Consider the following 24,038-nt stretch of genomic DNA (forward strand, 5'->3'; position numbering starts at 1 on the left):
GCTTGCATACTGAGCTTGGAATCCAATCACCGAAAGAAGAAATTATGTATAAAATGGTGCAGTCATTTTTATTCGCGCATGGAATAGTGTAAGCCTTGATGTATTTGGTGTGTGGATAACATGCACTGGTGTCTGTGTGTACCTGAGAGGTGGGTAGCAGAGTGCAGGAGTAAATTGCCACTTTACCCATTGAAAATCTGGAAATCTTTTTAGGGCACAACAGAGCAAAACAATACCTCCAAACCTGCTGCACCAGTCTCCAGATCTGGCAGCAAAGCAGGAGACATCAGTTTCTTTTCACACATTGACAACATAGAAGGATGAGAGTTATATTTCGAGGTGAGCATACAGGCCCTGGGTCAAATCTCTCATAAATCACTGTCAAACTCCTGTAACTCCCATCCTGTGCCTAGGATGAGCAGCGTGATTTACTGCTTAATTCGGAACTTGATCCAAAGTCACTTGAAGTCAGGGGGTTGGCACCAAGAAGTTCAGCCCCTAAGGCTACTTAAGCAGGCCTTGAAGGAGGCACTTGGAGATATGAACCTCCCATCTCCTGCTGTTCACTATTTTTATTTTGATCAGTGTCTCCATGTTCCCACAGCCATTGCACCTGCTGGAGTTCTGATCTCTACCCTGGTTTCAAAGTCTGCAAAACAGTAAAAGTCAAAGTATTTTGTGTCCCATAGGAGAGGGGACAGAATGGCAGGAAATGCACACAGGAATGGTTGAAGTAGACAGCAGGGGCTATCAGGGGCTATCCCCTTTTTGCTGAAACTGTCTTGAGCTGAATTTGGCCTGCAGAAGAATGAAGGTTTCACCCTGTGCGTCAGACCCTTGGGTAACGCCAGGTGGGCAAGTGTGCAGGGAGGTAGTGCCGCTCTGAAGGGTTTGCTGCTCTTCTGAATGCCTTCAGCAAGATCATGAGCATCCTCAGCCTTCAGGGGGACCACAATTTTTGGTCCTATCAGAAGGTAACCAGCAGCCTTGCTTCTCCTGGGGCACAGATCTGCAGGTGGCTTAAGAAATCTGCCTGCACCCAGAAGTCCTGGGAACCCCTGTTGGAGCACAAACTGTGAAGTTTGTTTGGAAGGTGAGATCTCTGCAATGCCACTCACCTGTGCAGGGCCGGGGATGTTTAATAAGGTACCAGCTCTTCCATCCTGCAAGAACTGCCAAGGTCTTTCTGCTCTACCAGAATTTAAAATAAAAATAAAAATGAAAATAAAAATATATATATATAATGTAGAAACTTCCCAGCTCTGTAGGAAAAAACATTTCTGCTCAATGTGGTTGACATTGCCAATGGATTCAGAGGAGGTTTTGGGGAGGGAAAGGGGGGAAGTTGCTGAGGAAAAGCTGGATGAGCACACACGCACAGATGAGCTGACTGCACCAGCCTCTTTATCAGGAAATGCAGAAAAGCAGCACAAGGACTTTCATGATCAGTCCTCAGCACATATCCCAGCGGGCATCCTCACCCTCGGCAGCAGGACAAATTTTGGCTCATTTTGCCCAGCCCGAAGGTGTTAAATCCTGCAGTTCCTCCAGCTTCGCTTCTTGCCCCAGTTAATCCCCTACCAACAGCAGGGCCTGCAGGACGATCAGCCTCCACCCAATCCTGCCTGCCAGGGCAGAGACTGACATTCCTCCCATCCAATAGCAACCTCAACATGCAAATTACTGGGGGCGGGACCTGTGCTGCACGACCCCCCACTCGGTGCATAGCCGAACCCACGGCCGCAGTCCCACGCCGGTCAGCCAGGAGACAAGGGAGGGGGACCCAGGGCATGGCTGAGCCCTGGTGGCCTCCCTGGTGGCCTCCCAGGTGGCCTCCATTCTGCATATATGGCTCCAGTGCTCCCGAATCTTGTCTAACAGTGATTTTCCTTAAATGCAATCATTTAAGGTGTTAAATCTAGCTTTAACTTATTTGGCTGATCCAACTTAGATCAGATTATGTTTGTATTTATTGGGATTTATGGATGTATGATTGCCTCTGAGCCCATATGGACAGCTAATTTGTCAATTAGAGCAATGCTGATCATTGCAAAGGCACGGCATAGGCTGTTAAGCACCATTATCGGTTTCAACCAGGTCTGACCTTGAGACACACATTTATTTTGCCTGACAACCTTTTATTCTCACTGCCGGATTACAGATATGTAAATTGGGCTAAAACCTTGAATATTCATCTTAGGTACGTCAAAAATCAGGACTTGTTGGAGATGAAGAATATAACAGGGAGAGCTGCTGAGCCGCATGCAGAGAATGGGACCTGCTTAGATCTTTATACTGTGCTCATGGCAGTGGCAAGGTTTGGGGCCGGGATGTCAGGGCAATGCCTGGGACTCCAATTAAAATCAGCGGCCATTTTCCAAGCAGAAAGAGGTCAAACCCGATTGCTAATTAAAGGCCATTATTTCTATTTTGTAGTAGCTATAGCAAGGGCATTTCCTCCTCTAAATTAGAGGTAAAAGCTTTCAATCAGATCAGATGCTGCTAATGTCAGAACCTGGCAGAATTCTTTCCCCTGATGCCATCCCAGGGATCAGTAGGAAGGCTGGGATGACCCTGTCATGTGTCCAGGCCTGAACACATGGGACGAGACGGCGTCTGGCCTTGTAGACGTATGAGAAGTCTGGATGAGAGCTTCTGGTGCAAGTTCAGCTCTGCTCTTCTGCCCCACAGGCTGTTCAGAGACAACGTGAGCTGACCTGTGTTTAATGGGAAGGTTGGATGTGTCTGTGTCGGTGGAACAATACAGGTTAATTTGATGCGTGGGGATTCGTCTCATCTAACTATTTAGAGGTGAGGTGTCTGGGCATCTCCTGTGATCACGGGGTAGGTTATCTAGTGGTAGTGTCAGATAGAGGAGGGATGAATCTTCGTCTGCTGGTGCTGATCTCCCCACTGAATTGGGAAAGAACCTTGACAACCAGCTTAAATGAAATACCTAAATTTTAAACAGCTACAATCAAGTGAGATGAATGCTACCGTGGGTATGGGATGCAAATATGGGCTGCGAGAGGGGAGCTGAGTGCTTCTTACCAGCTTCCTATCCTTCCTCCCGGGCTCCCATGACCACATTAGTCAGATACTTCATAAATCATGTGTCTGAAAGAACAATTGTTCCCCACACGTCTCAGTGATTCTGTGCTCGTCACCTTGACCCTGGTGTTTTACAGAGAACAAAAATTGTACCACACCTGTTAAAGGACAAGACTGAACACTAAGGAAGGGGTTGGTTTTAGCAATAGGCCCCCAGCCTTATTGGCTGTAAGGGACTTCATCACGTAGGCCAATTTACAGGACTAAATTCTTCAATCTGCCATCAATACTGAATTATGTCTATTGCAATCATGAAGTGTAGAATCTAAACTAAGATAGATTTTTTTTATTTTTTTATTTTTCTCAGAGAAGGTACAGATTTTGAAGGACTTGTGCAGAAGGACTTCATATCAATTTTGCCAAACTGCTTTAATAAATTAAAAAAAATGTGGAGGGGGGAACATTTCAGTTCAGTTATTCACAACTGACTGTTGTTCCCAATGAAGCTCTTTTCTTTTCGTCTCTCAGAGAAAAGGAAATGTCATTGATGCTGATTTGCCTGGAGAGACCCATTGGCCAGAGACCCACAGCATAAACACCTTGGGGGGAAAAATATCCCACAGTGGCAAAAATAGACACTAAAAATAATGAGCATTAAAAATATTAACTCTTCAGAGTGGAGAGTGTGGTTGCTTGTTTACCAAAAGGGACATGTAAACCCATTACATAAAATGCCTTTCATCGCCCATATGCTTTCCAACCTAATCAGCTTTGAATCCTGCTAAATCCCAGATCGAGATAGCAAATGAACAGCTCAGCTCCCTGGAAGAAAGGGAGCCTCTTTCCGCTGGGTATTAAAAAGAAGCAAAGGTCAAATATTCCCCTGTGGATCACCCCCAAAAGAGATCATGCTGATTACACCTGTGCATTCCCGTGCTAAGTATTACTGAAAGTGAAATTAATGGCAAACACAACTCAAGGGCAAAGCTTCAGATTAATGCTCACATGATGGCTTTGTACACGATGGAACATTACATCCTAAAAGAAGATTTTGCCTTCCCAATCATGCTATGATGATATTTATAACTCAGGAATGGAGACACCATTGGCTAATGTGCCAAACAAACACAAATGACAGCCCTTTGTCTCAGATCAGCTTTCTCTGGGGCTGCATTTGGGATGGCCATTCTGCTGGCCATCCCCACCCTTGCCATAAGGTGGGGAGTTGATTTTCATCTATAAAGACCTGCCCAGGAAGCCGAGTTCTGGTAGCAGATAGCTTTTTAATCTAGCAGACAAAAGATGAAAAAAGCCTTGTGGCTGGAAGATGAAGCAATTGAATTTAGAGCAGAAATGAAGGGCAGAGTTTTAGGAGGGAGGAGAATGAAACATTTAAGACCCTTTCCAAAGGAGGGACATGAGGGCTGAGCTGCCAGGTGCAGATTGCTGTTAGTCCCTAATTTTGCACCAGAAACAAACCCTTGATTTTAGGTTTTCAGATAACGCTATTATAGTGGTATTGATTCAAAAAGTAATAAGAAAAAGAGCAAATTTTGATTCAGCAATGAAAATAGCATACAAAAGTCATGCTTTCAAAAAAAAAATTAAAAAGGAAACACAGAAAGTGTTTGAACCAATATGGGAATTTGAAATTTTTACTTTCATTCACTCATTTCTATTTTAACATTCTAGGAGAGCTTCAAATTTGGATAAAAAATACTGGGGTGGGGAAAAATACAATTTTTGAAATGGCACTTTTTGGCTTCTCAGTAAGATGCAATAAGTTGGAGAATAAAAGAGATGAGAAAGAAAGCCATCCCACCAAACCTATAACTAGTTTTAGACTCCAGAATAAAATCAAACACAGAGTACGTAGTGGCTGGTGTTAAGGCATTTTTTGTGAACCTTACTCCACTTGGCTAAATGAATTTTAGTTTAGGGAAGGTCTGATTTTAACTTTCCTAAAATCATCTCATAAACAAGGTGAAGAGATGAAGACAATAAATTTAAAAAACAAGAAAAGATTTACTTAGGACACCTAATTAGGATTTCTAATCAGGAGTCATCAAGACCTCTAATTAGCAGGGTTGTTCAGACTCATTGCTTTCCCTTTAATGGCCATAGGACATCCAAATGGTTTTAAATTATGTACCATGGGCTCCTAATCAGTTTATTGAACATCATAAATTGTTAAAAGGAGTTAATAGCTTGTGTTTCTTGATAGAAAGTGCTAATACTCGAGGCAGAGAACTCATCAAATGAACCTCGTTAGAGAAGGGAGGAGGGAGATTGCGTCTCAGTGTCTCATTTTGTTTTAGTAATTAGCTTTTACTGGATTATCCGATCCAAATCTTTATTCGGTTTACTCTGTCAAATCTAGTTTGCATTTTAAATGGAAAATTGACACGGGGAACAATTTGTCTCCTGCCCAGGTTATCGGGTCCAGCTGGCAGGAGGCACCCACGGAGAGCAGGGGCAACCAGCCGGGGTTCCCCAGCAGCCGACGTCCTCCAGCCCTGCACAGGGCGCACGCTGTGCCGGGGGCTGGCTGGGGACCAGGTCCCCGCTGTGGCTCTGGTCCCTGCCTGGCTTCTGTCCCAGCAGCCGCCGAGCAGCCGCTTGTGAAATTGCCGCGATACGATCCTGGCTTGTCCCTGAGAGCGGGCAGGGACTGACAGCATGGGGAGCACGGCAGCATAAAGTCATCCTCGGGGAGCAGATCAGCCAGCTGGGAGAGGTGTTCGTCTCCAACAGTGGCTGGTACAAGTTGCTTCAGCAGAAGTTGTAAGAAAGCTCCCTAAGGACAATTACAAAAAATTCTCCCCCATTCCCTAAATTAATGAAGGATTCCCGGTAACAAGTGAGCATGTGTGGGTATTACAAATCCACCCTATCTGCTGTGAGAAGGTGCATTAAAACAGAGATCCCTGCTGTTTTACTGGCAGCTGTTTTGACATCCATGCTGATGGTTTTGGTGACTGGCGAGAGCTAAGGATTTGGTGCAAAACATTAACTTTTGCAAACACTCACTGTAATGGTCTCACTGTGAGTTCAGCCCAATTCATCCCCCAGCTCCAGCCTGAGCAGGGATCCTCTGCGCTGCTTCAGCAAGCAGTGACCGCCCAGGGGGCTGCTGTCTTCGTCCCAGGGAGGACTCAGTGCACCCAAAGTCACCTGGGGAAAACTCCGGCAGAGCAAGGACCCACAGCTTGCTGCTGTCTTGCACTACCACCTTCTCCGTGCTTCAGGAGAGTGGTTTGGCAGCATCCCATGGGACAGACATCCCTGGCTTAGACATCACAGCCCTGCTGGCTTTAGCGAAGGGTACAGGAGTCTGCAGCCTCTACCATGTCTCTCACAAGCCCCTCTGAACCCATGCAACAAGACAAAAGCGATTCATCCCCCTCTTCCTGCTTGGGAAGAGGGGTCAGGAAAGTGAGTCTTTCCATGCTAATGTCACACAATTACCTCTTAACTGCCAAAACAAATGGCAGAAATAGGGAAAGTGACACCAAATCAAAAATGTCACAGGTGATCGATTCATGTCATCTACCGTCGCCGCAGCCGAGGCTGGCGAGAGAGACACAGTGATAACACAACACTAATATTATATTACAGCCTTCACGGCGCCGAATGCCAAGTGATGAATATGTGTCACTTTATGTGTCGCTCACTCTCCGGGCCTGGGCGGGCGAGCATGGAAAATGGAGTGTTCAGGATTAATGATATCGAAAATGATAGAGAGGAGATTGAAAATTCCTTCCTTCCTGAACCATGCAGATTGAAATGTACCTCAGAGCTATCTTTTGCTGCCCTCCTCCTCCGCCCACTTTTGAAAGGTCTTTTTCACGGCATTTTGAGGGAAAAAAAAGAAAAGAAAAGAAAAGAAAAGAAAAGAAAAGAAAAGAAAAGAAAAGAAAAGAAAAGAAAAGAAAAGAAAAGAAAAGAAAAGAAAAGAAAAGAAAAGAAAAGAAAAGAAAAGAAAAGAAAAGAAAAGAAAAGAAAAGAAAAGAAAAGAAAAGAAAAGAAAAGAAAAAGAAAAGAAAAGAAAAGAAAAGAAAAGAAAAGAAAAGAAAAGAAAAGAAAAGAAAAGAAAAGAAAAGAAAAGAAAAGAAAAGAAAAGAAAAGAAAAGAAAAGAAAAGAAAAGAAAAGAAAAGAAAAGAAAAGAAAAGAAAAGAAAAGAAAAGAAAAGAAAAGAAAAGAAAAGAAAAAAAAAGAAAAGAAGAAAGAGAAGAGAAGAGAAGAGAAGAGAAGAGAAGAGAAGAGAAGAGAAGAGAAGAGAAGAGAAGAGAAGAGAAAACTTTATAAAGAGTATTTTTCTTGGAAATGGCTTCCTCCGATTCTCATGGTTTAATTATGATCAATGTTCCCATCTTCAGGTGTGTGTCTCAGACACCACAGAATATGTCCCTGATTTTAACCCAGGACCACCACTTCTCAGCTAAAACTACGATGTGACCAGAAAGTTGTGGTTGGATGGAGCTCAGTGTGGGATGCTTTATGATTAATCAGTGATCTTACTGAGAGCCCTCAATGAAAACTAGAGCATTTTAATGATCATGATTTCTATTCTGCAACCTTTAGAAACTTCAGGTAAAAATCAGAGCATCACAGTGCCATGTCTAATGAGAGATGGTTATTTGCAAGAAGAATACGTAACAAAGATGGATCACAGCTTTAGGGACAAAGTGACCTGGCCAATGTCACAGGCAGAGCTAAGCTGCTACATGACTCCTCCATTTGCATCCACACACCATTTATGCACAAATGCTGCAAGAAGACCCATTCCCAGGGGCCTGCAGACTGGGGTTACAGACGTGCATTGATGTATTTATAGGATTACAGTATGCAAGCCCACGGAGACACGGTGTAGTTCAGGCACCCTGCTTGTCCTTGTCTCGAACCAAACTCCTCTGTGAGCTGCAAGGCCACTCTGCAGCACCTGGAGCTGTTAACTGAGGCATTTTGCTGGACTTGGGTGGGACCTGGTGAGACAGGGGGCTTGAAGGGAGCTTAACTAGGGCAGGGCCATCTGTCTGACAGTGAGTGCTTGTGACCATCCAGCTCCTGAGGAATACAATCACCTCCTCGTGGCTGTAGACACACCAGTCCTGGAGGCTTGGTTTGGGTTCCTCCTGGGTTTTGGTGAGGATGCCTCAATGCTTTGACAGAGAAAGCAAAGAAGGAAGAGAAAGTTTTAATACCTTCTTTCCTATACCTTTTCCTTTTATTTATTTATTTATTTGCTCCTCTTTCTGTTACTTAACCAGGTCACCTCCCCAGGTGGGATGGGGGCTTACTTTTTCCTTCTAGCTGCAGCAGAAATTGCCTACCTCCCTTCTGTACCTTCAGCTACACACGCTGCTCTTCCACCAGAGCTTGGGGCTTTTGTCTTTGAGGCGTGGTTAATGGGGACAGAGCCTGTTTTATTAAGCGACCGACGCAGCGTAATGGAACAGATTTTTTTTTTTTCTTAACCTATTATGACTTCCGAGAAAAGTGTTTTGCTTAGAAGAGAGAATAAAATCAAATCACAGAGAGCCCAAATGGGATGCAAAATTTGTTTGAATGTCATGTGAATAAAATGCTAGGATAGCTTCTTCACACAGACTACCAAATACGTGCCTAACTTTATTAGCCTCTGCTGAAGAATCAGCACAAATAGCGAATGCTCTTAACGACCCACAGCCATTAGTTTCATAGGGCAATAGACTGAGATTGCAGGAAGAAACCCAGAATCAACTGAGAGTACCTAATTAATTGCATTATAATTACATTTGGAGAGCTAAAAGGTAATAGATCTGTTTGAATTATGATCACGCCAGGCTCTTCAGGGACAGACTGCAGTGTGAATCACTTGCACATGATCACCAGAGACACAAAGAATTAAATGACTACAAATATTTTAAATAAGAGCACTTGTTCACTAGCGGCAATACTGGCTGCCAACCTTGGCTGGCACAACTGTATTTGCTTTGAGTCACTGACCAGTTGCATTATTAATTTTTTTAAGGATATCTGAGCCAAAATACTACCTCTGGATCGTTCCATTAGTGGAAGAAGGAATGACCCTCAAAGGAAAATGAGGTCCAAAAGATTAAGATTTCATTTGGCTGGTGCTTTCCTAAATCTTAATTCAAAGGTGCCACACATCATTATCAGACACATTTTCCTCTCTTTCTGTCTTTCTTGATGCTTTTATCCCTCTTTACTGTCCCTGTGAGCAAGAAGTTCTGACTTCTCTGGCCTTGGATATACTTTTTCTCCACTAATTCTTCTGACAAAAAAATGAAGCAAAACAGAAAAAATAAAGACCAAAAAAAAGGGCATTTCTGAGATACAGAGCATAAATGAAAGCCTGTGGATTTCCAGCACGGAGTATCAGGGCAGTGGAAGTATTTGATCAGAGCCATAGACCTAATGAGATGGTAATGATATGCAAATTAACAGCACCATGAGCCAAATGGGTAAAGTTTCTTTATGGAGTATATTAAGAGGCATTTTGCCTAAGTGGAATGGTTGGATGAACAACAAATACTGAGCCACAATTTGCAAGTATGAGTTGACAACAGTGATAAGATAAATAAAACAGATGAAGATAAGCATTATTCCCCATTTAAAGGACGGATGCTGTAAATGAAACTGTACTTCCCTCCTACAGGAGGAAACTACAGCTATACGGCTTTCATGAAATATCAGGGATTTTTTATTGGTCTTTTTCAAATTAATGCTCACAGAAAAGTTTTGGAAAATGCATTTTTGAACTGGCCTTTATATATTCAGAAATGGACAAGAAAATCTGAAACCCCAGGCCAAACTGTTTCCTAGCATAGATTCAGTAACCCCCATTAGCTGTGCCACGTTACCCGAGCTTTGGATCTGGATCCCTCACTGTACCTGCCAGCATCTGACTGTTGATAAATATTGAGTGGTCTCAGTATGACATTTTAATTATAGCATTATGGATTTCAGGAGGAGGGGGACCAAAAGAAGAGAAAGTGCTTATTTTGGGTTTTAAGCTTTAAGGAAGAGAAAAATAATAAAAACTAAGGAAGAATACAGCAGTCCCCCAGATCCCACCGGGATTCAGTACAGATTAGCTAAATCTCGGTTCCTATAATTTTCAAGGGCTCCATTCAACCTTGTTTTAACTTTCACCAAAACCTCCAAGACCAGGAGCAACTCCACCTCTCAGTACAAAATGCTTGGCATCATACCTGTGATTCGGACTGTCGTGTGTGGCCAAGAAAGACAAGAATGCTGAAGTGTTTGACAAGCGCGGTTCGACAGATTGCATGTTGATCTAGGAGTTAAGCAACCTGGCTTCTGCTCCTCGGTGTGATTTCTTTGTAAAGCTCTTTCAGATCTGCAGATGAAAAATAAGATTCATAGAAGGTAAAGCCAGGAGTGTTATAGCAGCGTAAATGTGGGTGCGTGGCATTTCCCCTTCAGAGCTTACTAATAAAATAGCCACCTCCATCTGTGGTCAAGTTTAATATCTGACAAAATCCATTCTGTTCACCTCTGTTTCACAATCTGGACTGCCCTGTCAATTATTAGCATTGTGCTCAATGGAGCTGCCACACAGCTCATTTCTGTGCTTACTAGCTTAGTAAATAAATGTGTCACACTAAACATCATGACTTCTGAGGGAGCTGGAAAACAAGCAGACAAGCTAAGAGGTGCAAAACTACATTAAAGCTACCTACTTCCCCCCTTACAGGCTGCAAGGCCAGTTGTTCTGTGAGTGACAGGGGGGATGGAGACGACTTCTCTGCCTTTCCCCACCCAAGCGGCAGGTTCTCCCTTACCCCTGCAGCCCCTCTGTCTCTGCTGGCAGCCTCGGATCTCTTTGTGCTGGCCCAGCACACAGCCAGGTGTTACCTTTGTGCTGCCTGAAGCAGAAGGCACCTTGCCTGCACTTGATCCCTGGTGCGTGGGGCCGAGCTGTCTGGCCCCATTCTCCTGCTCCCTTCCCAGGCTGCTGGGATCAAGGCAATTCCCAGGACCACGGCCTACACGGGGAATTTCAGTTCCTGAAGACTCGTTCCAGAACTTCTCACAAGGACTTTGGTTTGGGTCAGCGACCAGCAGCAGGTGTGGAGAAGCAAATCCCACGCACCTTTGGCCTTCCTGTTTCTCCCTGTTTCCAGCCTCGGTTTCGGCTTGAGGCTGCTTAATCCATCACATGCAACTTCCACACAGAAAATTTCAATAAATCACAGAAAAGCCGGAGGAGACTGGTCTGCAGAATGAGGGCAGCCCAATTCTGAGCTCAGCTGAGATTACTGGGGAAAAGAAACACCTTTCCAGGCATATAGGACTACAGTTTGTCTAACAAAAGATGTTACCTCTTCCCGCGAGCCTCCCCTTGTCTTACTGCCCTCTCCACCAGCACTCCACCCAACGCTCCCAGTCAGGCCCATGAGCACAGCAAGGGCAGCTCCCTCTCTCAAAAGCCAAGAATCTTCTCCACAGAAATCCTTATGTCCCCTGAGCCCCTTTCTGGTGCCTGAGGACGAGACCCCCCATACAGAGCTCTCTCTCCATGCCGAGCCAGCATGAAGCCAATTCAGTGCTACGTGCAATGTTTCCCCCATACGTTCTTGCAGATAGAGCAAAATTATCCTGTATTAGGGAAGTAGCTGACTATGTCACTTGCAACATGTCAAAAGGCATAGGACTATATTGGTTTTCAGACTCCTGCTGCGTTGGCTTGGGCATTTTCTGTTCTCTTCTATGAGAGCGCTCTGTTTTCAGTGGAAATGTCAGGACGCCAATGAGCCAATGAAAGGAATCTCCTTAACGTCTAGCCTTTAATATTTCCTAGGCTCTTAATCTTGGGATGGGAAATCTAGTGCTAGAGAAGGGAAGCTAAAGGATGGCTAGTTTTCTTTATTCATTTCTTAAAGAATACGTATCTGATGTTTCTACAAACAGTGGCACTAGGATTTAGGTCTTGCACCATCAGTTATAGAAGAAAAATAGAAACTGAATAAGACTTGCTCCAGAAGGTGTTCAGTAAACAAGCTTTGCTCTTGTGTAAGTTTGCTGAGCTGGTGGGTAGCAGAAAACAGAGCCAGAGCCAAAGGTGGATTCACAGCCCAGCCACTGCCTTGGCACAAGCAGGAGTTGGATTTCCTCGGCAGCTCACTTGTTCACAGGGAATATTCTGAATAACCCACATCTGGCCCTTGTTTGTACGGGATTTTACTTTGGGGTAACATCCTGATAGCAGTGGAGTGTCTCCAGCTTCAAAGTCAGGTAACAAGCGTCTCAGTCAGCAAATGGCTTCAGGGTGAAATTAGGCGTTGTCACCCCCAGACTTGCTGCAGGGACATCTAGAGCATCATCCGAGCTGGGTGCTGCAACCCCTAGGACACCCCATGCAGGTGATGTGTGCTGTCCCAGGGAGACTGCTGGGTTCGCTGCCCTGTTAAGAGAGAGAAGGAGAGAGCACAGGTCTGGGATCTGGTCTCTAACAAGATCTTGGATAACCTCTCCAGATGTGAGGCTCCAAGTCCCAAAGGGGTCATGGAGGTGATGATCTGGTGACAGCAAACTTCCTTCTTCCAGCCGGACAGCCAGAGACCCTCCAGCATGAGGTCCTGTCCAGGGGCTTGACACTTACCTCAGAGACCTGGTTACAGAATTGACAGAAAACTCTCCAGCTCTCTGGTTCTTACTATTCACACCCGGCTCGTTAGTCCCCCAAGAAATATTTTGTTCAAACCAACCCCATATCCCAGGTCTGGGTTTGTTTCCCGTAAGTTACAACAGGACATTCTTCATTCAAGAGCTGACCAATGTTTAGCGATCAGTTCACAGGAGCTGTGAACTTGCTTTGTATTTCTGTTGACATGAAGCTTTATGGGCAATCTATTGACCTGTACTTAAACAACAGATGCTGGATCAAAAAGCAGTATGAAACACATCACCGGGCAGTGGGTGAATTGGTTCACAGAAATTATAAGTATTTTTTGAAGCCACCAACCCTCCTCCTTCTTGCTAAATTTTGCTAAATTTTCCTTACACACTGGACTTTCCCATTTCCACAAAGTCAGCTTTTTTTTTTTTTTTCCCATTCTCATTGTTCTTGCTCAGTTTTGGGGTGGTTATGAACACTTAAGTCCTCATCTAAACGCTGCCTCCCACCAGAGATGGGGCTCCAAAATTATATATTTCATTTAACGCACTCTATCAGCAAACCTGAAAAATGGAGCTGGCCTTGGTTCTATTTATTTCAGCCTCGATGTTCACTTGGAAATTCAGCCCGTTCATTTCAACCCATGCCAAACAGGGCAGCTTTTAATGCTGCTATCCTGTCTTAAAGAGCTCACAAACCTGACAGCCCTCTTCTGTCCGACCCTGCCCCCATATTCCACCTTTTTTGTCAATCACAGACAAAAATGCATGCCCCAAATCTCCTCCTGCAGCTAGACGGTCCCCAAACACCAGAAACCTTTGGTAAGGTGATGGGAAGGAAAGTGAAATGGTTTGTCTCTTTTATGTGCCCCTGAGGGAGTGGGGTGACCATCCCAAAGAGTGACATGCAAATGAAGGTGTTAAAAAAAAGTGGGGAAAAGTAAAGAAGATGAAAATAAGTCTTCTTGGTGGAACACAAATGGAGTTCTAGCTAGGTATCATTTGCTGAGGGAATTGCATTTCTATTTGGGAATAAATGAGTGTAAAACTTGTTTGAGGCCCAGGTAATAATAGAACGGGGGAGGAGGAAATTGAAATTTATGTCTTTGCAAATGACTCCTGTAGAAAAGAGAGACACACATCAGAGGTGTCTCTTTATCCCCCCCTCCTTCCCTCCCTCCTCGTTTTCTTCCCACAGATGAGGAGGACAGGTCTGAAATAAAACAGGTCTAAGCTTCGCCAGCCTGGAGAGGCTGGGGGAGAGGCGGCCGGGGGGAGCGGGGACATTAGCACTTGCTGTAACGTTGTCAGCGCCGATGTAAATGGACGTGCTACATAGTCAACAAGACACACTTGGCTGCCTGCAAGTGGGAAGTACTTAAATCTTGGCACTGATAAATGAAATATTTTTAAGGGAGCTAATCAGTGAAAATGGGGTTTCATCAGGCGCTGACATGTCTCGCTTGCTTCAGCGAGTCCAAGAGAGAAAAATGATTGCACGGCGCGGTCCGGAGCCAGCCGGAGAGAGGGAGCGTGCGAGAGAGAGACAGAGGCAGCACAGCACCGAGGATGCTCGTGGGGTGTGAGCCGTGGGGGCCAGGACCAGCGGCACCCCCCTGCCTCTGCACACCCCCAGCCCCCCAGGGCACCGCGCTCCCCGCCGGCACCGCCGTGGCTGGGTTTGATGAATGGCCCCATGCAGAACGGGCTCGGTGCAAATCCCCAATCTGCAGCCCGCTGGGCTCAGTTGGATCAGCAGTAGGCTAGCTGGTATTTCTGGATAAACACTAATAAATCTTCCTTTTCTTCTCAGCGAGTGGAGCTTCCCCTGCCTCCCCCGTCTTTCCTCCTCTGCCGCTGGTGCAAGGGGATAGGTGAATTTGGGGTGCAGGGAGCTATGTGGGGATGGTGGCCAAGCCCTAGGAAAACCCCTAAACTGTGGGCTCGCAAAACCTCCCACCAGCCCCACTACCTCCAGTCCTGCTGCTGGTGAGTGAGTGGGATAGGTCAGCCCCGTTCTTGTGCCTCAGTTTCCCCTCTCTAGAGTCACGATGGTCATTCATTTCCCTACAGCCCCCAAAAGCCACTTGAGCTGTAGGTGCAAAGAGGCTTCCAGGAGCTGGATTTGGTTATTAGCCATGGGGAGGTGGGTGGGACAGGGTGCAGGGGGTTGCGCTCATCATTTTCATGTCTGATCTGCTTCTTTTCAGCTCCACGGGTGTGCAGGGGCTAGATGAGAGCCATATGGGCCAGTGTGTGTCTCACTGATGCACTCCAACACATCTCCTGCACCCAGCTGATCCGCCCAGGCTGATGGCTCACCCCATCAGTGTGGGACCTTGGGCAACAGAGAGCCAAAACAGGCTGGGAAAGAGGGCTCCGACCTGGCTTTGCCTCCTGAGACAGACCCAAGTGGCCACAACCCCATGGGCAGACGCTGGGGCTGTTCTGATGGGATGCAGCAGATCAGCATGTCCTAGCATCCCATCAGGACAGGACAAGGCAGAGCTGTCACCTGCTTCAGACGAAATCCAGTGGCTGAAGCCGCCCCTCTTACCAACCTTCCTATAAGTGACCCCCAGAACCCCTGTAAACCAAAATGCAAGAAATAAAAGTTGCAAATCCTACAGGGTACTGTAGGACTGAAGCACTCTGCTTCAGTGACGGACATGGCAAGATTCATTCCCATCCAAAAGGAAAGGTGATCTTCCATGCGTGTGAAAATTTTCACAGAGTGAAATCATTTCAGCAGACTAGCAAAGGGAAGAAATACATAAATTAAAAGATAAAAAAGAAGAAGAAGAAGAAGAGAGCCTGGTGCTTACATCCTTAAGTCATAAAGGTTCAAAGCAGGATTCCCTCAGTAATCAGGAAATGAAAATGTCCTTCAATTACTGAGCATTTTAAGACATGATTATTTCATGTGCATGCTATTAAGAAAATGACAGTGGAAAATTCATCATGAAATAAATTAATACTTAAACATTTTTAAAAGGCTCCCTGGTGTATTCTTACCCTCCTCCCCTTCTGACACAATAATGTGTTGTTTTTAAAGAAAATTTTGTTGGACTAAAGATGATAAAATACTCAATGAAAAATACATTTGGAAAACAAATTCATAACTACTACTTTTTTTTTTTTTAAGGGAGAAGCTTAGATGAAAGTATGTAAGAAACACAAGGACAATTTGTTATTTTCTGCTAGTGGAAAAAGGTCTTTTTTTTTTCCTTCATGAAGTCAAGCATGCTGGTGTTTGAATAATGGCCTCCCAAATTCACACAAACCAAACAATTTAGGTTACATTTTCTTGGTTTTATTCTACATCTCTCCACCCCACGGTGCAGCATACCTTTACATGTCACATTGCAGCATGAATAGATCACCCCCATAACAAAAGTTAATAGTAGCTGAAAATTGCAGGTAACTGTGAGATGTCTTTGGTTTGATCTGATTCTAAATGAATTTGGTATTGGGGACAGTTATAACAATATGGCACCAGAGACCTGAACTCATCAAATGGGTCTGTTCCAAAGTCTGTGGAAGGCAATGCAATTTTTTTCATGGATTTCAATGGCATTTGGCTTAGGAGATGCCTTGAGAGAGCCACTTGGTAGATTAAGCTGAGGTGGGGACCTCAGGAGGGCTCTGTAGATGAGTCATGAGGACATTGCGCTCCCAGCCTGAAACCAGAGAATGTGTTTCATATATATAGGAGGCTTGACTGAGCAACCTGCTTTGTTGGTCTTTAATGCAAATAGGACACTCTGGGCTTGTGGGCACAGGAGGCAGGGCAGGCTGCGATTTGCTCCTGGAATAGGAACATCACCACTGGGAGCTCTTGTCAAAGGTGAAGGCAGGGCCAGCAAACCTCACAGCTCCTTGGGACATGGGGGAATTTTCTGTGGACTCCCAGGAAAAATGAACTTCCACCCCATCAGAGTGCAGAGAATCCTACACAGTCAGGATATGTTTTTGTAGGACACCATGCATGAACCTACCTTGAATTTTATCTTAGCTAGTAGCCAGCTGAGAATAAAAAATGATGCAAACTCAGGAGAGAAGTGAGTACCACTGCCTAGGCGCTCCTGCATGCTGGCAGAGGGATCACCTTGCTTTGAAGAGATAGTCACATTACACTGTTCTGCCACAGTGCTTTTGTATTTGACCCATATTGTATGGCCATAGAATATCTATTTTTCTGTTCCATGGTTCATGTTTTGAGGGGGGACTATAATTCATGAGGGGTGCCTGCCCAGATAACTCACAAGTGGGATATCCATGGCTGTCTCTTACGGAAGTACATTTTGCTGCTATCATGTATTATATTTCTACCACGCCAGAGGGGGTGTCTGCAGGTCTAAAAATGTTGGTTATACCTACAGCTACTCATGCTATTAGTATAGTTGTAGATATTACATGATTTATTGATGTGTTTTTATTTCCCACTGGTATGGTATAAACATATTTATTTCACAAAAGTGGCCAATAAATTTCCCTTATGAATCCTGTTATCTGCACCATTAACCATTGATCATTTTTATGAGGTCACAACTTAAGGTGTACATGAATTTACACCTTAATTTGTGACCCTTTCCAAAATAATACATAGCCACTTCTGAACTATTCACCTCACAAGAGACACTGCTCATTTTTGCTGCTTCTTACTGCACTCAACATTTGTTTCCAATCAGGTAATGTCTTAGCATCATGTGCCATTCAACTGTTTCATCTTCTCAACACACACACACACACTCAAAAATAAAACATCAATGAGATGGACTCAATTCATTCCATATGGCAGTCTGGAATTCAAAAAAGATAGAACAAGGTGACAAAACAGCACTAACAAACCCAAAAACATGCTTTAACCTTCCTGCTAAAAAGGCCAAGACTATGTGTTCCTAACAGCAAAGAAGAGTAGGAATGCCAGAAATTCAGATATTCCCAAGCAGACCTCTCTATTTTCTTATTTTTCATTGTCTTATAGATGATCTTTTAGACATTGGGCAGCATAGGAACAGCTGTCTCCCCTGTATACTTCATTGTTTTGCTCTTTGATTTATTCAAAGCATTGAAACTTGGAGTTTTGTATATTCATTTGTTATCAGATTCCCATCAGCTCATATTATAGGGTGAGGAGTGTGGTTGAAAGCCCTGGGTTAGATGTAATATTCCCACGTTCTGTGAGAGATTCCCACATTCTGCTGGTGGCCTTCATCATTGGACTTTCCTTCTCCACCTCTTCAGAGGGTGACATTGTGCTTTGTACACATTTAGTGGGTACCTCTGATTGATTTTTTGGGTCACCTTCCCTCATCCTTTCCTTCTCCATTGGTGTATATGGTCCCAATTTAGCCACTCTCCAACTTGGGAGATGTATTTGCTGATTTATGGCCTATCCCCTGCTTGCCTTGACAAACATCCCAGGTCTGTCCCATGAGTGCCCATTTTGTCTCTTGCCGAGCACTCTTTGTTTCCTCCATGTAAGCTGAGCAAGCTCTCAGTTACTGGTTTGGCAAGTCCATCCTTTCTACTAGAAGCTGCCTGGGGAGAATATCTAAATAGTTTGTTCAGCAAGACTGTGGGCACTACATTAAGAAGCAGTCCCAAATAAGCACCACAGTTCAGGCACATTCCTGGATTTGTACACTGATGGTCACATACACGGTTTGTCCAATGGGCAGCTGTGCAAAGCACCTTCAGAGATATGCCACACACAGTGTCCTCAGTCAATGGAAGTGCCACCCTTCGTGGCCTGTGTTGGCAGGAGGTGGCAGCTTCAGATCCTACCTCCACCATCTGGGATGCCATGCTATCAGGAGTGCCCTTCAAAATCAGAGGTAAGGAAGAACCCGAAAACCTTTGACATTAAACATGCATTGCTGCAGAGAGGTTAGTCTTGGGTTTTAAACAATACGCAGAGCATGAGCAAGAGCCCTCCTTCCACACACACCCTCCACAGCTCTCTCTTCATCCGGAGTTTGGCTGCACAGACTTTTTATTTGCACACAGTTGTCCTTAAAAATAATAAGTGACTATTTGCCTGTTCAAAGCCAGAAACAAGTTGACCAATTGCTGCTGTGTTTTACTTCAGGGTATCCATCTAAAGGCAGAGAGAGAATCAGCCTATAATGGTTTGCCTGGCTCGAAAACTCCATTTTGGGCCACAGAGAGTCATATTTCAGAGAGTATTGATCACAGTGCAGTTTGTGTTTCCTCACGTCCATGATCCTGTTTGCAGCCCTGTAAAATAATAACAGTACTCATGTCAGTAAGGTAATTACCATTGATCTAACACACTGTGACAAATTTTTCAGTCATGCCACTTGATTCATACTTAAAGTTATGGCACTACTGACTGCTCCTTAAATAATTGAAGGATGCCCTTTGTAAATCAGCACGCTCTTGCCAAAAAGTGGCAGTTTCTTCTTTGTTCCAGGCCTTGTTCCTTAGCTTCATCAGGGATTTCAAAATTAAACAGACAGCTTTCTACAGCCCAGAGTTCACACTTAGAGCAAATATCATCCAAACTGGCAAATCACTTATGACACCTTTGTTCAAGAAAACTGGGAGAAAAGAAGATGATAAAGGTTAAACTAGAGGGAAGATCAAGGTCTCTGCTGTGGTGGGGTTTGCTAGCAGGTGGTAACAACAAGAGAGACAAAGCCAAATTCAGTTAATTCAAAACAGCCATGAAAGAAGGGCTTTCCCTGCGGATCTGAACTTCACCATATCTCCCAGCCATGATGTGAAAGATGCTGTTCCTCAGTTTGCCTGGACCCTTTCCCAGAAGGGGTATGCCATGACTGGTGGGATGGGTGAGGCACCCTCAGCTCTGCCCATTACATTAGCCTAAAACCAAGACACAGCACCACACCATGAACTGCCGTGCCTAGAGGTGACACTTGTTCCCACCTCTATGATACATCATGAACTCTTGGGGGTAACAAACATCCTCTGAGAAGATGAGCCAGTGTCCTTTCTCCCCATGATCACTTGGCTCAGCTCACCACAGGCTTTCATGATACCAGCCTCCTTGGTTGTCAAGGAAGACTAGAAATTAATTAAACTGGACATCAAACACCATGGAGGCATTTCTCATTGACACTGATGGATAGAATCCTGCTCAGGCTCTGAAGTACCATCTGGAAGAGCCTATCTCCTTGTCTATGACATATACAGACCATTTAGGAAGACAAACATCACATGGTTGCTTTTGGAACATACACCTCAGCTGACCAATCCAAAATAGATAAATGTGATTTAGGGCACAGGATGGGAGGTGCAGGGCAGTCCCTGTGGCCAAGGGGCAGCCTTTCTCTCTGGCAAGCCAAATGGCCCAGGGGAGCCAGCCCCAGAAAAAGGGCCCTCAGCCTCCCCAACCCTCCTCCTTTTTCCAGTGAGTTTAGGAGTGAGTTTCTATATCTGAGTAATTGGTAACGACAGACATGGAGAAGGCTGAGGTATTCAGCAACTTATTTGCCTCTGTCTGCACTGGTAGACGGGCTTCCCAAGTCTTTCATTCATTCCCTGAACCTGTAGATGGAGGCTGGGGGATCAAAGTCCTACCCACTGTAAGAGAAGAGCAGGTTTGAGACCACCTGATGAATCTGAACAGGTACAAGTCTATGGGACCTGATGACATCAATCCCAGGATCCTGAGGGAAATGGCTAATGTAGTTGCCAAGCCTCTCTCCATCATAGTTGAAAAGTCCTGGCATTTGGACGATGTCCCTGGTGAGTGGAAAAATGGAAAAGTCATGCCCCTACTCTTCAAAAATTAAAACAAAGAATTGAACAAAGAGCACTACTCTTCAACAATTAAAACAATTAGGAGACATTTCTTCTCAGAAAGAGCAGTCAGGCATTGGAACGGGTTGCCCAGGGAGGTGGTCGAGTCACCGTCCCTGAGGGTGTTCAAGGAAAGTTTGGACGTGGTGCTTAGGGACATGGTTTAGTGGGTCACACTGGCGGTAGGGGAATGGTTGGACCAGGTGATCTTGGAGGTCTTTTCCAACCTGAATGATTCTATGATTCTATGTGACGGTGGAGCAGTCAATAAAATCTCCACCTTTCAAGTTTGGGGAGACTGTCCCCAACTGCTAGACCCTTTCTTCTCACCTCTCCTATTTCACACCCTCCTTCTCAATGTATAAAGGACATTGCAGTTGTTAACACAGGAGTAACACCAAACCATATAGCCACAAGCCATGTATCATCTCCATGGCTCAATCCCATTGTCCTTTGCTCATCAATACATTGCTGTGAAATCCATCGATGGCAAACTTCAAATGTCACCCCCCTGCGTAGGGAATCACAGCTATAGACACCTTCACTGAGCTTGATTTGAGAACAGATGTAGCACATAAATGACCTGCCATTTGGCACACAGCTTGTTGGCTCTCATGGGACTCCCGTGCTTGGGGATAGTGCAGATCTGCAGCAGGTATCATGGTATTAGAGCCTGTGGAGAGCAAATTAAATGAACTGTCCTTCAAAAGAGCCTCAAACCTATCCCTTCTGTATTGTTGGGACGCACAAAGCAATAGCTCTGGCTTTGATCCACTCTGCTTGCTATCAAGAGCCCTCTTTTGTGAGCGTTCTTGTACCTGCTTGAGATGAGGCCAGAACAAACAGAAAGCATCTTAGAGGAGCTTACTAAATAAGTCTGGGATTGAGTGAACAGCATATTCAAGGGGTCAAATTTAATTCCTTCCTTCCTTTTGTATTCAGATTAGAGGCCAAGGTAGATTTGTGGAAGCCAGAACTCCTCTGCTAATGCTGCTTTTGCACTTAACCTGCAATTTACCTGTCAGTACCAAATACATTAAAGGCCAGCTAAGCTCTTCAAACTTCCAAACAATTTACTGCACCATCAGAGGAGCTCTTTAGCATCCAAGAGCACAACGGTCCGTTCAGGTCTAACAAAAACATCTGCCACCTGAAGAAATCCTCGTCAAAAATGTCTGGTAAAACAAATGTGTGTATTTAAAAGAATGACATGTTTTAAGTCAATCAAACACCTCAAAAATAACAATAAAAAGCCTTCCAAAGAGACTTCTTGCCAGTGATGCATTGGCTTGCCTAGGAAGGACTGTGTTTTCAGAGCCTCCTAAATTCCTCAACTCAAGCGCCGAGTGGAGGTTTATTAAGTGACCTGTCTGGATGTATATCAGCCTTGTCCCTAGTGGGGGTCCTGTGTTAAATTCCATCATTAAAACCTATTACCAAGCTATCAAAACGCGCCATAATTCCGTCTAATGACCTCATTTCCCTAAGCGTAACTCAGCGCGGGGCCTGCTGCTGCGGCGTGGCCTCTTGGTAGGCCGCAGCCCCTTAGCAGAGCAGGGGGTGGCTGGGAAGGAGGGAGAAATCAATGTCTGCAGAGATGACAAGGCACACGGCCAGTGACTGGGGACCACGAAACTATCCAATATCCCATTTCCTATCCAGTCTATTAGCAGCTGAAGTCAGCCTGGGCTCCGGCTTTGATTGAAGGCTGAGCTGAGACCAGATAGAGGAGGAGAAGCCCAGGCAATATGGCCACCAGGCGAGTCTCGTTTCCAGCTAGCTGAAATCACTCAGAAAAGTCTGTGTATATAAAAATGGATTATTGCATTAAAAGTTCAAAATGTTCTTTTTTTTTTTTTTTTCCTTGCCTTGCTCTGGTTAACGGGTGGACACAAGGAAAAAAAAAAAAAAAAAACCTTTCCCTTCTCTCCCCCCCCTCGATCCCCCTCCACACACACCTCTACTTGCCATGAAATCATTTCGTAAATACAAAAAAGGCCCCTCAGGCTATTGGTGCCCAGACACTCATTTTTAGAGTGGATAATTGACTCCTTTCAGTTGATAATTCATAGCTTGCATATGCCAGCTAATACATCAGTGCCCAGAGACTCAGCGAGAGCCCCAAGCACAAACGGGAGAGGGGGAAAGGAAAAGGAAAAAAAAAGAAAGAAAAAAAAAAGAAAAAAATATTTCAGATGATAGATGAGTGCATTATGGCTTTATGAATGAATTATGTCCTGCAAATACCTTGAGCAGGAGAGACTGTCGGCCTGTATCTATACTAATCTGGGAGGAATTATGACGATTTTCACATTAAAACGGGAAAAGGGAAAGAATTAATTGAGCAATTGGGCCATTAAAAATGTATGTCGGTATGTTCTGTATGTCCGTTTTCCAATTTATCATATGCTAGGAAGCTTCCTCCCAGGGTGACTGCCATTTTTCTTCTCTTTCTTATGTTTGATCTTTTTTTTTTTTTTTTTTTAATTTATTGTAGGTTCCTGTCACAAAAAAGCAGATCAGGATCACTGTGACAAGACAAAGTCATTTTTTATTTTTTATTTTTTTTTGTCAGGGATGCTCAGTGTTGTTTCTGTGCATGTGCTGCCTGTCCAAAAATCGGGTTGGGAAAAGCAGGATGAATTTCTTCTTTGCATCCCATATTCAGTATTTCCAACTTAATAAAACCAGATGATTTCACCCTGTTTGTAGATATTTATTCCTCCTCCATCTGAGAAGCTCTGAACTGAAGTTTGGCTATAGGAGGGCAGCAGGTGCTTTCTTTTATAAAGTTATTGGCTGGTAATGCCATCTCTACCAGAAGCTCTAAGTGCCAGCACATGCAAACCCTCACCCTCTGCGTGTGTGTGAAATGCCCCCCAAGACTGCTGGAAAAATTCACCGACCCGGACAGTGCACTGCCTGGCTCCAGCATTTAGATGTGGATCGTATCATTGTTGGTCAAAAATATATCCTCAGTGGTTTCACCGTTGATCTTCTGCGTATGTATCCTGTAGTATGGGTTAATTATTTTCAGGTCTGAGAAATATTTTAGTGGATTAGAACAGTTTGCCAGTGTAGGGAATATTTCTCGAGTAACAGCAATTTTAGGAACTGTTTCCAACTTTATAATTAGTTGGTTTTGTTAAATATCTGAAATAACTATGAAATATATTTCCTTCTTTTTTATACATAACATACTCCGTTCGTTATATTTAGTAAAAGTTGCTTACAATTTTAGTACCTTTTAAAAACAGATCCTGACTGTAACAATAAAAAAAATATCAATAACGTAATCAATGTAAAAGAAAAAAATCCTGTTTAAGATCTGCCAGCAAATTTCAAGCAGCCTGACCAACACATACTGTTTAACCTGTGTCTTCGATTTTCTAATCCAGGAATTATGCTTCACCTGAACTTCCACTAATACAATTAGCGTGGTGTGTTTGCTGAAACATAATGCCTTTACAGAATAATGTTTTATGCTGCAAAGCATATCTAATCTCTTCACGCAAGCCATGCTATGGCAAATCATTTTATAATATGCAGG

The sequence above is a fragment of the Anser cygnoides genome, chromosome 8 (assembly GCF_040182565.1).
Source record: "Anser cygnoides isolate HZ-2024a breed goose chromosome 8, Taihu_goose_T2T_genome, whole genome shotgun sequence".
NCBI lineage: Eukaryota > Metazoa > Chordata > Aves > Anseriformes > Anatidae > Anser > Anser cygnoides.